Source organism: Oryzias melastigma, linkage group LG5, assembly GCF_002922805.2.
Source record: "Oryzias melastigma strain HK-1 linkage group LG5, ASM292280v2, whole genome shotgun sequence".
Lineage (NCBI taxonomy): Eukaryota > Metazoa > Chordata > Actinopteri > Beloniformes > Adrianichthyidae > Oryzias > Oryzias melastigma.
In genome coordinates, this window is record NC_050516.1 from 27,069,845 (window position 1) to 27,088,313 (window position 18,469).

The 18,469-nt window shown below is 36.7% G+C and overlaps 1 protein-coding gene across 1 annotated transcript in view; it reads left to right on the top strand.

Moving 5' to 3' along the window:
• Positions 1–3,614: 3,614 nt before the first annotated feature.
• Positions 3,615–18,469, top strand: part of atp2b2 (ATPase plasma membrane Ca2+ transporting 2) — a 139,101-nt gene continuing 124,246 nt past the window's right edge. Inside the window, exon 1 of the mRNA XM_024270875.2 lies at positions 3,615–3,741. The gene's annotated coding sequence lies outside the window, so the exon portion shown is untranslated. The remainder of the gene's footprint in view (positions 3,742–18,469) is intronic.

The following is an 18,469-nucleotide window of genomic DNA, read 5'->3' on the forward strand; positions in this document are numbered from 1 at the left end:
GGTTTGCAATTAATTTGTTGACTTTTTTTTTATTGATTCCTAACCCTAATATATATATATATAGTGATAATTCTTGACCTTTTGTCTTTATTGCACAAGAAAAGAAAGTATTTTAAGACATTTTTATTGCCAAATTCAAGTTTTTCCAATGGAATTACATGCTCAAATGAAACTTCATTTCGCTGACTCGATTGCCCTTGCTCCCTCTCCACTGGACTCCTGCGGCTGCCGTGTGCGGCTGCTTTGATCAATGTTCTCTGTGTCATTTGCAAATGGTTCCGAACACAGCAGCCTGCCTTTTAACTGGCACGTATAGTGTGAACACTTAATCCCGATCTTGGCATCCTTTCACTGCCTCCTTGTCTGTTTCCAGATTGATTTTTAGATTTTACTGCTAAATGTTGGGCTTTTAAAGGGATTGGTGCCATGTTAACCAAACAATCTTTTTCATGTTCTCACTCCTGTGAGGGTATTGCAGTTAACCTTCCAGCTGCTCGGAATCAAACAAGATTCCACATTTTGAATGAATCAAATCCCATTTGAACTCTTTTAGAATCCATCACCACCTTGTTATTTGCAGTTATATTATTTAAAATAACTTGTTCTATTTAAGATATGGTCAATAAATAGTTGTGACCTTGACATTTCTGTCACATAAAATCACATTTTTTTGTCAACTCACTGGAGTTGATGTTTTAGTATCCTTTATAAAATCCCATTGGCTGTTGTGCACTGAGGCATTTAAAATGTGTTCTCTGTATTTGGCCCATCCCCCGGGGGAGCGGTGAGCTGCTGACTCAGCCGCGGTCAGGAACCATTTGATGGTTTAACCCCCAATCCAAGCCCTTAACGCTGAGTGCCAAGCAAAGAGGCACTAGGTCCCACTTGGCATTTGGGTGGCCATTTTAACCAGCAGGATTGTATTTTTGAGGTGGATTTAAAAAAAGCACATTTTAAACCATGAAAACATTTTTGCTATAAAAAGTTACACCATCACCTTTGCTGGAAAATTTGACCTGATAAACAATATCTCTCATGAAAAATACATTAGTTTTAATATATTTTCCAACTGCAGCTTATGTAACAAAATGGAAAATAAAAACAGAAGGATTGTAAAAACATGAGTGATAATTACTGAAAAATTAGGAATTCCTAAAAAAAAATAATATAATAACACTGGAGACTTGGCCCTTTGGTCCACCCATTCCTGGAACATTTGAGAATTTACCAGATAGGGACCCATGACACTCAGATAAACATTGAAAATCATTTAAATATTATCCCCAGGTGGCAATCTCTCAGTGGCCTTGTGGTAGAGTGTCCGCTCCTAAATTGAAAGGTCGTGGGTTCAAATCCCAGCCAAGTCGTATGAAAGACTTTAAAAATGGAACCGAATGCCTCCCTGCTTGACACTCGGCACTAAGGACTCGGACTGGGGGGTTAAACCACCAAATGGTTCTTGAGCACGCTGTGTCTGCAGCTCACCGCTCCCCCAGGGGATGGGTCAAATGCGGAGAACAAATTTTACACACTTAGGTGCGTGACAAATAGAGGAACTTTAACTTTAACTAGAGTTCAATCAATTCCGGTAGATTGAATTATAAAATCTATAAATGTATTTTTTTATGTTGCTTTAAGAACAAAATTTTATTTTCTCATTGGTCTTTACTGTGACATTTTTTTCAGTACAAGTTTCATCAAAGTTTTGCTACAAGCAGAGAAATGGTTTTTGCCTTTTTATCGAAAGAAAAAAATAATGTAATTTCTGAAAATCCACATGTTCAGGAATCTGTCGTAAAGCCAGAACAGGACTGAGTTAAAAGAAATGTACTGATGAAAATAAAAATGAGCGGAGAGTATTCTGTGTTGGACATACCTGCATTTTACTGCTACAAGGGTCATGTGATTTGTGGACCAACAAGGTATTAATCCGTATTGCAGGGGTCACCAACCTTTTTGAAACTGAGAGCTACTTCATGTGTACTGAGTCATAAGAAGGAATACCAGTTTGAAATAACAAATTTGCTTAGTTTGCCTTATACATTATTAATAATGAATAATGATTCTCCTCTATGGGAAGTCACTGATTTCTCACCATAATTATCAACAATGACAACAAGATATGAAACAAATATTAATCTTCATCACTTTATTAATCTCAGTTGTTACATCTTCAGGTGATCACTTATATTTCATGGGAAAAATGTCCCATTTTCACTATGTTTTACCATGTCTATCAATTATGTCATGTTAAAGAAAAATCAACTTACACATTTTTTTTAACAAATCTTGTCACATTTTGAATTAATGACCAATTTTAAGAAAATGAATGCTCTTTGAACTGGATTAGATCACCCAAACTTACCTAAAGTTCATGTATGATGAACAGATTATTAAGACTTTTTTTTAATCGGTGTAAATGCAAGTGTAATTTAAAAAGAAAATTGAAGGCAGGTCAGAAGTGAGACCTGAAGGCAATGTGGTCCTTGGTCCTTGGGGCCTGCGGGTACCAGGTTGGTGACTCCTGCCTTATTGTATTTGAGGCTCATCCATCCATCCATCCATCCATCCATCCATCCATCCATCTATCCACCCATCCATCCTCCCATCCATCCATCCTTCCATCCATCCATCCATCCATAAGTCCTTCCATCCATCCATCCATCCATCCATCCATCCATCCATCCATCCATCCATCCATCCATCCATCCATAAGTCCTTCCATCCATCCATCCATCCATCCATCCATCCATCCATCCATCCATCCATCCATGGTAAATCCTTTTCAGCATCACCAGAGCCGATCCTGGCTATGTTGAGTGGAGGTGGGGTACATCTGGACAGGTCGCCAGTCTATTGAAGGGCCAATTTAGGGTCAATTTAGAGGCAACATTTAACCTGTGAAGCATGTTTCTGGACAGTGGGAGTAAACGAGTAAACCCACATATGAGTAAACCCACATATGTTCTAGGAGAACTCCACACAGAAAGGTCCCGGCTGGGATTTGAACCAACGCCTTATCGCTGTGAGGTGAGAATGCTAACCACTACTCCACTGTTCAGTTCAGGTTAAACCATGTTATTATTTTATCCACAATCCATATCCGTTCATCATTTATGATCGTTTAAGGACCAGACTGAGAGAGGAGGAAGCTTGGGTAAAGATATAAACAGACGTTATCACTCATTTTTTTACTTTAAAAATGCATTATTGTATGAAATGGATAGATTTTCCTCTTAAAGTGATTTCATGTTTCAAATTTTATAGATGAAATTTCAAATTTGCTCAGTTGAAATCAATATTTATGTTCAAACTTTTTTATTGACAAACAAAACTGTTGGTTTTAAAATTGATTGTTTTTCTAAATCAATCTTTAATGAGGAGTGTGTTAAATCGGGAGCCTGTGGCTCAACACTGAACGGATGCAGGAATTATTTGACAGTGATGCGCAGAGATATACATCCCTGCATGAAACATCGATCACAGCACGCCGCGTGCTCATGTAATGTCGGTAACGTCCAGACAGGGCTGAGGCTTCTTCACCTTCTTCACCTGCATGGCAGCTGTGCGCCAAAAGGATGAGCGCGCAGCGAGGAGGAGAGGAGACGCGCCCGTGACGCGCGTCGTGACTTAACATGGGAGCTCCGGAACCGCGCTTCAGCTCGAATCCCGTTATCTCCCGCTCTCCTGAGTGACTCATCTGTCTCCGTCTTCTCCTCTCTCGTGGAAGAGCAGAAACTGGTAAGAAAAGAAAAGAAAACACCCCCATATGTTTTAATTTATTTTGAGGGGGAGCGAACGTTCCTTTTTTTTTTAGTATATTTTTCCAGTGTGTGGTTGTTAGGAAGCTGCTGTCAGATGGGAGCTCGGCGGTAAAGGGAGATGTCCTGGCATCTGTTGTGAGTCGCATCGGCAGGGATGTCACTGTTGCTACCCCGTTCTGTCTGCCTCGGTTGCCACAGAGACGCGCGCTTTCTGCCGCAGGTATGCAGAGCAACAGAGAGACGGATGCAGCCCACCGCTTTCCCCGCTCCGTGTCGGTGCGCAGCTTTTGCATGCACTTTTGAGACAAACTGTCCTGTCATCTTTTTCTGTGCACCGGAAAACGATAAATGTGCGTCATTTGGGGGGATCCAAGTATCGCGATCCATTCATTTTTGGGAGATTTTTTTTTTTTGAAAATCAGAGTCAGGAACAGCTTGTTGGACTCATCATTTGAATATGATGAGAAATAGATTTGATGTTAGAAAATATTTTTAATTAAAAAAGAACTTTAAAAAAACAGTCAAAAAGTGTTTGTAAATAGATGTTTATGTCAGATGCTTTTTTAGGAAGCAAGCTAGGGGGTTGTTTTTGAAGCCATTACAATTATTAAATTATGCAAAGCTGACCCCCATGCTCAGTCATCCTCCCTACTGCATTAAAAAGCAGCTCCTATTTACTGATCAGTGTCTTTTGCTAATTTGAATATCTTAAAAAAAATAGGAATCGGAATCGATAAAAAAAAAGCAAATTAATCGCAAACTGGGATAAAAGTTAATCGCAATTAATCGCAATAACTTTTGTTTATTTATAGTATTTAATCACATATGAAATCACATGCAAAACTGTACATTTAGAACATTTATTTTTAATTAAGCCTGTCAACCGATTTAAAAAAGAAAAAAGAATCAGATTAATCACACTTTTGTGTTGATCACAATGAATCAAAATATTTTACTAGGTAAATTTAATGAAAATATGCAGCTTTTGAACACAAGCTTCTTTTTTTATTGTCTGAAATGTTTAACTTTATCAAATATTAACACAGAAGTGTAATTTGTGTGTTTAAAACTCATCGAGTTTTAAACACATTACTCCAAGAAAACATAGATGTTGACATACAGCCATAAGAAACAAACCTGCAGACCTAAAAATAAAAAAAAGAAAAAAACACTTCCGGTCACTGCTCTGTCACTAACCTATTGGGAAAATCTCCCTTATATATAGCTTTCCTTTGCTACTGCAGTCGAGGCTCAGCGTTATCGTGTTACCGTGACAACCCACGGACCATGGATCAAATAGTCCGCTTTATGTGAAAAAGCAATCTAAACCCCCCAAAAAAGTGATTAAAGTACTAAAAACTGATTGAATATGCATTTCTTCAGTAAATAATCCTGGTATAAAAGGGATGATGTGTTTTAACACACTGTGGAAGCCTAATTCAGTGCAATGAAGTTGCGTTAACTAATATTAGCTAAAAAAACATCAAAAACTGACTACATTTCAATCAGTTCGGAGATGCAAAGGAAATAAAAAAAACTCCCAACAAATCAGCTTAACCTGATTAGTTAATAAAATCAGGTATTCTAATGAGCAATTCAGAAACTGTTAATTACTGCTGCACATTCAGTGTTCCTCTGTCACTTTTCATGTTGATGTGTTAGAATTAATTTAACCGTGATGAGTTTTCAGTGCTGTAATCATCCCAGCAGAAACAGCAGAGCTGACAGTACACTCCTCACACAATCTCAGGACAGATGGAGGAGGAAAAAAAATCTCTGTGATGATTCCATGCGTCTCCATCCTTTCTTCTGACTCACTTTCACTTAGTAATGGCATATGGAGAACGGCTTAGGGTGGTCGTTTAATGCAAACTGAACTAATCAGACACTATAGAGTTCTGTTCTTGAGTTTACTTTGTTTGTTTACCAAATGACTTTCTTTTAAAAGTAAACAGATGTGAAAGTAGCATCAGAAGATGATACACTGTGGTTATTATGGGATGCACATGGAGAAAAAGTCTACAATCAAGAGCTATTTTTGAGTAAGATTATTATGATTGACTGCATATATAGATATATTGAACTGACCAACAGTAGCTGATGATCTGAATATTATTTCTATGTTGAACTGCATGAACTAAGATGCACAATCATCATTGCTTCAGATTACAGTAATTGATGCTTCACATCAAAACATTTCCACACATTCCAGACGCTGCATGAGTGCTGAAATGGAAGTGGATCTTTATCGAGGGATCAATAACACCCACGGATAAGGCTTTTTATGACATTTGTCATGCCCTCTCATCTACTGTGCTTTAAATTGATTAAGCTGTTAACTGTTTTACAAATGACTGTGCATTTATTGCTCTCCCTTTATGACATTACCCCAGCACAAAACCAGTTCAGGTCCACATTCGTTTTCTTCGTTCCATCTTAAAGTCCGACTCTGATCATATTTTGATCTATTGTGTATGAGTTCACAGTGGTCTTTTAATTATGATTATGCTGTTTTTAGCCAAAATTTTAAAAAACTGAGTCATCTTTTAGGACATAGTTCATTAGAAACCTGCCTCTGAGTTGTGGGTGTTGGTGCAGAGTAAGGTCACCCCCCTTCCCATCACCCATTTGTGTTTACAGGCTCTCCTGCTATAGCTTACAGCCCTTCACACTCCCAACTTAACATTAGCAGTGTGACAAAAATGGTGATCAATAATGGATATCGTCTGCTCCTGATTCACAACAATTTGAATAAGTAAATACTATCATGGGCCACACAGGAGAAGAAAAGATGTTCAAAAAAGAGTTTATTTTTTAGCATAACAAACACCTATGCAGTTACTTTCTGTAATTGAAGAAACTAAAAAGCAAAAACAAAAAAAAAAATGCATAATGTGAATGAGTTAGCTAAATGTGGGGCAGTGGATCCTGACATCATACTCCGAAATCCAATTTCAAACTTATTTTTCTTTAATAATGTCCTCCATTATCAGAAAAATGCCACAAGAACATGTTTAAAACAGCACATTTTCATGGGGGTGGACCTTTAAAGCCAAGAGTCTCACCATTCTTATCAAAACAAACTAATTTGCTTGTTGAAACCACATTCCAGTTGGACCCTGTCTCTGAAAACACTTTTGTTTAAATAGCTTCAGAGCAGCTCTCAATTGGGGCTAAATTACACAAAAAAACGTAGCTTGAGAAAGAGCTTGTAAAATCCACAGGGGAGTCCATCTGTCCCGAGAGATTCGTTGTTTTTCATGGACTTAATTGTTTGGGGTTTTTTCACTTGCAGAAATTGGAGCTGTTAACAGCTTTGCGTCCACCTGGCCCAGCTTTGCAAAATTAAGCTCCCTAAAAATGTCAGTTTTTTTCAACACTCGCTTCATGTTAGGTCTTATGGTGCTTTGTTACTTGGAGTTTTGGAAGTTTTAACAGTCTTCAGCGCAGAACCAGATTTGTTAAGAAACTGAATTTTCAGATGAGGTTTTCCTTCTGGCCATTATTTTGTCCAAACTTACTTTGATTGATGAAGTCAATTCTAAAATAATAACTCTTCACATTTACAGAAAGTGAAGTTATCCATTTTATTGATCCAGTAGTTTTCCAGCACATATTCTATTTTTATCAATACACACCTGACTTTGGAGCGCGGGCTGCCCACGGCACTGTTATCTATATTTATTATTAATTCATTTTCTTTTCCTCCGACAGGAAAAAATGAGTTGAAATTGGTTGTTTTATTTGCAGAGGGGCTCAAAAGCGTCACGTGTGACATGATTATCGTTATTCAGCCGTCTTCTAGTCATTTGCACAAACCTGTCAGGTTTGTCTGAGTGGCCACGCCTCCTGCCATCCTCTGGTCTCAGGAGGAGAGCTGTCCGACTGTGTGACAGCAGAAATGCTTCTTTTATCAGAGTTCATAGTTGTCTTTTCTCAAGTTCTGAATTATATTTATCATGGACCTATTTTTTTTTTTGTAATTTCTAGTTTCATTAGCTTTCAATTAACTGTGATGTTATTTTGTCCTTTTTTGCTTTATTCCTCATAATTTATTTTTGTTAAATGGGGGGAAAAAAATCAACAAAAAACAAACAGGATTCAGTTACAATTACCTTCTGGATTATAGTGTTTTATTTGTCTTTGTGTTAATATAGGCTTTGTTTGCTTACTTGTAATTTCTGATTTTCGTAATCACTTTTATATATTTTTCATAATAACAAAAATACAACAAAGTGACAGTGTCATGTTTCTGTTTGTGATAAACTCCTTTATATCAACAATAGACATGAAGGAAACATTTAGGACTGAGTATCACCAATAATTCCCAGGATCGATTCCATTCCATTCATTAGAGCCTGGATTGATTTGATTCAAATTTTTTCCAATTCTTTTGATTCACTTATTTCAATTCGATTTAATTCCATTTTGAGTTTATGCGGTTTAAACATTTAAACAATTTTTTTAGAAATACATTAATAATGAGTTTTTAAGATTTTCATATAAATCTGATATTCAATTCACATAATTTAAAATCTATTTGTGAAATAGTAAAAAGATTATTAATACCATGTAGCGTTACATGGGTTCTCAAGCAGAGAATCTCCATCAATTGTTCTGCCTCTCTTGGAGGATGTTTCAGTTTGGCCACTAGGTGGCGATCGTGCTATAACATCACACCTTTTTCCACAAGAAGAAAGAATGAGGAAAAAACTGTTTCAGACCAATTGTTATGTTAAAAAATGTTTTCTTATAAGAGTTTGGAAAATTAATGCCTGTGAGTTTATAAAAATGTTAATTTAGTCAGCAATGTATGTTTAAGTCGACCGAGCGTTAGCATTAGCCGTCCTATGAGAAACCCCATTATATGTTAGCATCGAGCTAGTGGACTTGACCTTTATGCGTAAGTTTGAACTGTATTTTTTATTTATTTATTTTTTGGATCGATTATTGATAAATTGAGCTTAGATTGATTCAGATTGATGCATCAATTTTATCAACTCAGTCATAGAAAAAATATCTCAGGAACCCATCATGGTTTGCCTCTAGTTACACTTTGAAAACACTTGAGTTATTTCACAACCCAATGGGATATATTTTTGGTTTATTTTTTGGAGCAAAACTGATTTTTAGGGTTGTAAATAGTTTAATTTTGGACTTTTTGTCCTGAGTTTCTTTTTTCCTCGACTTAAAATAACCCAGAAAAAGTTGGTCCATTTTTAACCTCAGAGCCTAACTTTCTTCATTTTGTGCATCATTCGCAGAGCGTTCAACTTAAACATCTCTAAATATAGAAAAAAAGAAAAAAAAAACATATGGAATGCATGCACTATAGCATGGAAAATATTGTATCAACAACAAACAAATAGGACATGTACACTGTGCCTAAAAGAAAAAAAAATATCAGAGTTTAAAGGTGTCTTAAAACAGTACACTCATAAACAAACCCCAAACTTCATGATAAATGTTAATTTTCTAGAAACTTGCAGGTTTTGCAGCTGTTGAGTTCATATTAATTTGAGAAAACCTCCATTTCCTGCCCACTTTATTACATAATTCTCCTGTTTATCTTATTGCATAAATTGGATTCTGTGTTCTGATTAGCTGGTTTGTGTGTTTGTTGTAAAAATGGATGCTCAGCACTTGCAGTTAAATAATATGGACTCAGGATAAGCAGCACTGTAATGGGCTTACACTGGGCTTTTTGTGTTTGGAGCATTGGGGTCAAACTCTTTTTCCCCAACAAAGCCCTCACAACAACGCAGGATTCATTTTTGAGGAATGAAGCATAATAGCACTGTAAGCAACAAATGTACCGACCATTAAACTGGACTCTATAACATGTTATTGCCTTTGTTTGCTGTCACTTTAGAACTTTATGCCAGTCACTTTTGTTTTCTTCTGGGGCTGTACTTCATAAGCTTAAAATTCCTCCCATGTATGAGCAGACGCAGCAGGCCTTCCCTGAGCGCTCACTTAAGTAACTTCCTGCTGACTCGCTGTTCTTTGCTGCATTCTCCAGAACTCACAGTACATGTCTGATGGGCATCGGAAAAGAGTGGGAGTCTTTCAGAGATGCCAGGGAAGAGTGGCCGTCAGGATTTTTGACACAGAGAACTTCCTGCTTGATGCCCCGTGACAACAACTAATTTATCAACTCAAGAAAAAAAAAAAGATCCTCTGCAGGAAACATGTTGTTGTCAACAGTATTTTGAGCTCAGAGGCAGCTCTGTTTGAAATAGGATTGAAATAAATTCTGCTGTGCTGCTATTGGAGGAAAACTTCATATGCTAAATATTAAAAATAACAATATTTTTTCAACTAAAGCTGAAAATTTTCTTTACAGGAAAACCTAAGCTTAAAGTCCCACTCATCTCATTTTAAAAGTGTCCCCAGGGTTCTTTTAATTGAGAATATACTTTTTTTTTAGCCAAAATTAAGAAACCTGTATTGTTTTCTAGGACATAGTTTCTGCAGAGTGGCAGGAGTTCATTAGAAATTTACCTCGGAGTCGTGGGCAGGACTGCTGGCGTGGAACAACCCCACCCCCCTTCCCCTCCCCATTGTAGAGGAAAGTAGAGCTGGGAGCTTGTTGCCCTTCCATTGTATTTTCTACATCACAAGTACAAGTGAATCTCCTATTTCACAACAATTTAAATAAATAAATATAAAAAAATGCAATTTTGAGCTTAAATACCGTTTATATATTTGTCCTCCGTTGTCAGAAAAAGGCTACAAAGACACATTTTTTTGGAAATGAGTCTTGAAGAAAACTTGTAAGACAAGTTTTCAGCAAAAAAAAGTACAAATGAAGTAAACAAGAAAACAACCAGATGTAGTACTGGCAATACATAATATTTTTCCGCCTTGTGATCATTTAAGTTTTACTTGTAGACTGGGCCTTGTGTTAACATCTGCTTGCTTGACCAAAGAACTAGATAAACTGTTAAATCATATATTCTGGGTGGGATTTGTCTTGGAATCTAAGTGTAACATGTTTTGATTGGCCACCAATACAGGCTGGAGTGAAGGGAATAATTAACAAAAATTATGAAAAATTGATGTTCTTCAAGATAATCCATCCATCCATCCATCTTCTTAACCGCTTTGTCCCTGTCGGGGTCGCGGGGGTGCCGGAGCCTATCCCGGCTACTGATGGGCGAAGGCGGGGTACACCCTGGACAGGTCGCCAGTCTGTCGCAGGGCCTCAATCACACACCCATTCACTCTCACATACACACCTAGGGGCAATTTAGAGTCACCAATGAACCTATGAAGCATGTTTTTGGACGGTGGGAGGAAGCCGGAGTCCCCGGTGAGAACCCACGCATGCACGGGGAGAACATGCAAACTCCACACAGAAAGGTCCCAGCCGGGATTTGAACCGGGGCCTTCTCGCTGTGAGGCGAGAGCGCTAACCACTTGTGCCACCGTGCAGCCTCTTCAAGATAATGTTAAAACATATAGTTAAATAAACAAACATACTAAAGAAAAAAAAAAAGAACAAAAATGTTATTTGCAGGTTTTTGAAGAGTAAATCAAACAAAATTTTTCATTTATCCAAAAACTTGAAGAGTTGTCAAGAGTTGTTGAGACCCTTTAAAGGACTAGAAAGGAGAAATGGAAGGACTTCAGTCAAAACTTTGACAACCTGAAGGGTTGAGACAAGAACGTCCCAACGTGACATCAAAAAGAAAAAGAAGAGCATGCAGCTCTGCAATCTAAGCTGAACAAACTCCAGAAGAAGATTGCCAAGAGTAGCTGGAACTGAATTTCAAAGACAAATTCAAACAGCAAACTTCAACTCTTCAACAAGACCTTGAAGAACTATTACGAAAACACCAGAAATAAGAAGAAATAGAAGAAAGCTAACCTACAAAGAAGAAGGACCTCAAGATTTGAGGAAGAAGAGGTGAAGAAAAACTATTGATCTCTGGTGGCTGACACGACAGCTGGCTGTTCAGTATGACGATCAAAAGGACAAATGTGTGAGAAAACTGGAAAATGTTGGAGTCTGAATATGATGAAATCAAAGCTCAAACTACGAAATTATCAGAAAAAAAAGAAAAGTTTATACCTGCAAAGAAAGAAACTCAAAGACAAGATCAGGAGTTTATACAATGTACAGGAAAAGACATGCGTGGAAAGAAATGAGAAACTGAAAACAAGACTACAAAGAACTCAAATATCAAGAGATAATATCAGGAGAAATTTGAGATTAAGTAAAAATAAATGATAATATCAGAGGAAAGATGTGGAGAACTGAACTTTTATGCTTGAGATCTTGGTCTTAACTGTTAAAATGGTCATTTTATTTCAAATCCCCTAAAAAAACAAATGGAAAAACTGATGAAAAAAATGAAAAATAATAGTGAAAATGCTTCAAAATGTTAAAGAAAATGATAAAAAATAGGAGAAAATCAAAGCAGAAACTGATAAAAAAAAAAAAAACTGGGTGGAACCAACAACCCCCCCCCCCTTGACTTTTCTAAACTCTTTAACCTCCTTTCCTCTGATTCCTGCTCCAGAGCCTGGCAGCTTCAGTTGTTAAATCCTCGCTGGAACTGTTACAGTTGAGACTCCTGTGGGGCTTCTCGGTGGTGCGGTTTCTAGCAGAAGATCCAAATCCCGACTCGGAGTTTGCAAGTTCTCCCCGTACATGTGTGGGTTTTCCCGCGAATTCCGACTTCCTCACACAATCCAAAAATATGATGTTTTATAGGCTGATTGAGACTCTGAGTTGCCCCATGACTCTGTGAGAGGTCCGATAATAGACTGGTGACCTTTCCGGGATGCACCTGCCTCCTCCCAATGACAGCTGGGAGCGGCCCGTGACCCTAACCACTGTCTGTTATCACTCTGTTTACATGATTCTAGACGAATACATCTTTTAATTTTCTAATTGTCACATTATTTCATTACACTTATATCCTTCTTGAAAGCTCACCTTCAAGATTTTCCAGTTTTCTAATGTGGTTAAGACTCATTTCAATCAAATTGGATTTAAAAATAATTTCTCTCATTTAGTTTTTCTTTTTCTCTCATTGTTTTACCCTGACCTCGTCTTTGTCCAACAGTTGCCGGGACAGGATGGTTTTTTAATTTGTATCTGTCCTTGTATTTTGCCAGTGATTTTATTTTTAAGTCAAACAACCCAGATTTAGCTGATTGTAGTTCTCTGATCTTTTGCTTTTTAATAAAATAAGACATGCTCTTTATTCTATCAGCTTTACCAAGTCAGCATGAGTGGATGCTGAACCTTCGGTTACTTATTCTATCTTCACAGGTTTTGACTGCAAAGGAATTCACTGACTTTGGTCCACAACTAAAGTCAGTGAGTGACTGAGGAACGTGGCCCCATTAAAAAGTATATAGTCTCAATCTTAGCAGGACACCATTATTCACGCATTTATTTCTTCTCGTTTAGATTACTGTAACTCTATTTCTACCTGTTTTAACAAACGGTCCCTAAACCGTCGTCCAAAACTCAGCAGCAAGGCTTTTTTCTGGATCTAGACACACATCACCTCTGGTGTCTTTCAAATATCCAGTTGATTTTAAAAATTTAATTTGAGTTTTTCGGGCCTTGTATGATCAAGCCCTGACATACAGCCCTGGCTGTCCCGATCCTTGAAGTCTTCCAAACTAAATCTTTTAAGCATTCCTCTTTAAGACTAGAGGAGTTCTCTCCTTTGGAGTCGTTGTTCCTCGTCTTTGGATCTCCGCTCCATCAGATTGACTCTGTTGAGTGTTTGAAATCAGGTCAAGTGTTTTTAACTTTCATTTTTATTACCGGATATTCTTACCTCTTGTTGTGTTTTGATTTTAGGCTCTTTTTGAAAAGCACTTTGTAATTAATTCTGGGGAAAGGCCTATAGAAATTAGGGCTGCCGTGATTAGTCAACAACTAGTCATTTCTTGATCATTATTATTATTATTTTATCCTTCCTTTTTCTTCCTTCATTATTATTATTTTTTAATTGTATCTGAAAACTAAAATGCATGAACTTGCACGTTCTGACTGAGTATAATAACATGTATGATAACCAGTTCAGTGGCCTTTTGGTAGAGTGTCCGCCCTGAGATTGGAATGTGTAGGTTCAAATCCTGGCCTAATCAAAGAAAAATCTTCAATACAATAATCTTTTTTTTAGAGGTCATCTCCAGTTAATATTTTGAAAAATGGCTGACAATGGGATGATGAAATTTTGTGGAACTGACAGACGTGTTTCAACAGAACCAGGATCCAAAAGTTTGGGCCGGTGTTGCACAGCAGGTCAGGAGGTCATTGTAGTAAAGGCACATGAAAGCCTTGATGTCAGCAATAGTTTATCACCACGTTGGGTTCAGATTGAAATTGCTGGGTACTGGGAGAGCGTGGGTGAATATTGGTGTTGCCAGTAAGGTACACCAATAAAACGAGTCACTAATCTTTTCCATCATGTAAGATTACGGCGTCATTGAAACTGTCCTTGTATACTTCTTTTCAGGGGCTGCTGTCCTGAAGCACGTGTGCTGCATACATACCACGCTATTGCTTCTTTTTATGCCTCCCTTCCTTATACTGCACAATATTAATGCACAGTAAATGCATTATGCTTCAGGAAACCCGAGGAGCTCTTGTGTTTTCATATTTTGTCCTATCCTAAATCAAATTAGGCTCTGCAGATGAACTAGTGCCTGCAGAGTGACTCTCTAAATGCCACAGAAACTGTTTAATGACTTTCTTGATGGGAAAAAGTATTTGGGAATCAACCTGTTTTAAAGCTAAGCATGATTTTTGTCTTTCGTACTTTCTCTGTCTTTGTGTTTCCAGACAAAAAAAAATAATATGTATACTTTTAGAGATTGAGGATAATTCTTCGTTGTTGTTGTGGAAGTATGGTAATAAACATACACAACATAAAAAGGTTTTATTTCATACACATTTTCTAGTTTCTTCTTTTTTTTCTTAGTAGGTCAATGAAATGCTCAGATTTGTTTTTTTCCATGCAGCAAGCTCAAAACTTAATTAAAACTAGGGCTGAGCAATGTGGAATTTAATATTGTTTTTTTATACCATACAATAACAATATATATCACGAAATAAATAAAATAACTATATTAGTCAAATTTGAATTTGAAGGTTACTTAGATTTAGATATTTATTTCCTCTCACATTTTAAACACAATAGATGTACTGAAGGAAAATGCAACTGTTTTCCCCCATAAAACCAAGTAAAGGAATACATATTATAAACTTAACTGCAAATTAAAGCAAAAAGTTTCAAGTTTCAAAAGAGAACACAAATAAAACAGAACAGTAAACTACTTAATCATTTATATAAAAAAACATTAATTCTACAAATAAATTCTAATATTGTCAAGTTTTACAAAGCAAACATACAATTGACTAAAAGTTTTGCCAATATTGGGAATTAAAAGCAAATTTTCAGAATTTCTTCTGGTAGTTTAGACAGGACTTCACGTCATTGTTTTTGCAGGAGAATTATCATTTATTTCAGTCTGAGATTGGCAGTGTGACACATTCTTGAACGCTCATTTAGCCCATGGTGTTCACACTGGACAACCAGGGAGGGGCTACTTTTTCTTTTGTTTACTATCGTATGTTCGCCACCTATAAGTGAAAGATGTAAAATGTATAAGTGGTACAAATCTTGCAAAATCTGGCTTAAGACTTTTTCGTTCACTACTCTATACTGATATACGAAAGACTTGGTGTCATATGAGCACAAACTGCAATTATTAAGTTCTCCTTTACAATCACTTTTCAAATGGTTGGCACTTTCATGAATTAAAAGGGACGCTATCTATATGTCACTCCCAAATCGGAGTCTCTGATTGGTCAAAGTTTGAGCTGGTTGTGGAAACTTGCAAACGCACATTTATGCACGCTTAGATAGACTTTGCAGTGGAAGTGGCCACTCAAACGCACACTTCCGAGAGCGGTGTGAACGCAACTTTGGGGTGACTTTGGCCTCAAAAATTTGAGATGCATTTATACTGGCAGACTTGATCCCCTTTAAAGACAACCCTAGAATATCCTGGACTGCTTGAGTCCTCACTTCACTTGCAAACAAACTTTGGTAAAGTTCACTTTAGTGTGAATAGTTTGTGGACAGAGGACCAAACAAACTGTACAAGTAGAGGATTTTACAGCCTTAAAACGTCTAGAATCCCAATTCGTGTATTTAACTTATCGCAGGTTCTTCTTAGATCGTAACTTCCTCACAATAAACAAGAGCACGGTATTGCTTGATGGTCAGAGCTTGATTGTAGTTTTTCAAGGTCATTTGATCTGCTTTAGGCTTTGGTTTATTCCTGAGAGTACCAAACCAAATCTTAGTGTAACAGCAAGCGAGTGAATCAAATGTTAACCCAATAACCAAGGATATGCTGAGCTCTTGTACATCAAGGTCACTGACAATTTGCTTTAATGTGTTTAAGAATTATTTGCAATCATAGAACCGAACGGGAACATAAAAGTGAAAGTGGGACTGTAAAACTGAGTTCCTGTGCTGCGTTTTATGTGAAGACCCAACAAGAATCTTGTCCAATATTTTAAAGTGGTCCTGAGCAAAACGGCTGCCCAGAAGTTTTTCATTGTACAAATTGATTCTTCGTTACTAGAAGTTTATATTTAGCGACTAAAACAGGATTACTTTCTATGATCAATTTTAAAGATATGTTTTACTGTGCCTACTATGTAATTAAATCCATTTTCTTTATGTTTTTATTTATTTTTTTTTAATTTGGGGATTTCACAACAACTGGTAGATAACAAAACCAAAACACATTTATCAAACAGATAGATGAACTGTACAGACAAAACACACTGTCAGTTCTTTAAAGACAGAAAAAATTGTGTTTTACTTGATTCCATTTCTCATTTGATTCGTCTATTTTCATTTGAAGGGAAGCAGTCATTGTTTTCCATCAGGTATGTTTGTTTTACTTTATTTTCCCATTTATTTATTGTTTGATATTTTTCTAATGAAGTGTTATCATTTTTGTAGCAGTTACTATTAGTATATATAGTATATATATATATGACCTGTCTGTGTTTTTTATTAAAGCTATTGTTAGATAACTGGCCAATTTCTTTATATTTTTTTCCTCCTTTTTAATTTTTTTGGTTTTGTTTTTGTTAGATTTTTTTTTAGCATTTTTCCTTTACTAAAAGGAAAATAAAAAACATTTTCAAAAAATTAATTGATTAGTTTGTCATCATGACATAATAAAAAAAATGTTCTTTTTAAAAGTTTACACTGTTTAGTTATAAGAATGAAGTAGTGAGTTTGATGTTATAAAACAAAGGAAACAAGTAAAATGTGAATGTTTTTTTCTTCATGTCTATTTGGAGGCACAATAAGCATAATGTCGAAGAAGAGTGGGCAAAAAGTTTTACATCAATCTTTTGCGAACCATGTAGAAACAAATGAGGTCTTGATCTTATTGGAAATACAACTAACGTGTAATGAAAAAAAAGTAGGCTAGTGAAAACAGTAAGAATCTTTTTTACGGTTCAGTTCACCGCAGTAATGATGGGATGCATCTCCTGATGACAGGCAACAGCAGAAGGTTATCGCAGGATTATCTAATGGAAATAAAGAATGAGAAACTCTGAAAGGATCCATGTTAATTAATCAGGATGATATGTTGTGGTCTGATTGGTGGGGAAAGCAGCGCTCTGATTGGCTACTGACAACAGAAAGGTACCGACTGGTTGATTGGACAGGAATGTCGGGGGTAAAAGTCAGACGAAGAATCTTTGTGACAAAACTCAAAGTTGTACTCACACAGATGTAGAACTTTTTTGCACCAGTACAGGGGCGGAGCTAGAACATTTTAAATGGGGGGACCAGAGAGGGGGCAGTAGACTTTGGAGGGGTTTCAAATGAGAACAACAGAGAGGAAGTCCATTATTAATGAAAGCATCAACAATACGTCTTTATTATAACAATGTTATGTGGTTTTTATTTTTAATTAAAACATTTCTTGTATGTAAAGCAGGTCTAAAGAAGCTTGTTTTGATGATTTCTTATAATATTTGTCAACAATCAGGTTAACATTGAGTCAAAAGTTGGGGCCCCGTCCTGTAGCTCCGCCCCTTCACCAGTACCCTTTACAGCCACAAATTCTGAGTGCAATCCAAAGTGCAAACTTATTATGAACTTGTTAAAATTCTTTACAGTTGCAAAGCAATGTGTTCATAATACAAATGAAAGTAACAAATTAAATTTGAATTAAATCGCAAATCTTTGTCCACATTTTTCAAGTATCCTTTATTTTTTATTACCTCGTTTTTATTGTTAAATAACTTGACCAAAAGTTTACATAAAAAGTTCTTTTGAATTCTATTTAAAAAAAGTGTGATGACAGCCATTAAATAGCTCTATTATGCAGCAGTTCAGTGAAACGTTCAGGGATACGTCTTTCAGAGCCTCTTCATCTGTGGGCAGCATGGCTGTCACTAAATATCCCTCCGTGTTCCTGAATAATTGATGCTGCCAGCAGTTTTACGTTCTTTCCTCCTGCGAGAGTTCAATCACATCAAGAGATCTGACCGTTTACATGAACTCCAGATATGAACACACATCTTTTTTCTCTGCTATCCAGGCCACAAGCGGCTGTACCGTCTCTTTTTCTAACCTAGTTTACTTAAGCTATACTTGTTTTTTTTTTTTTTTTTTTTTTTTTTTTTT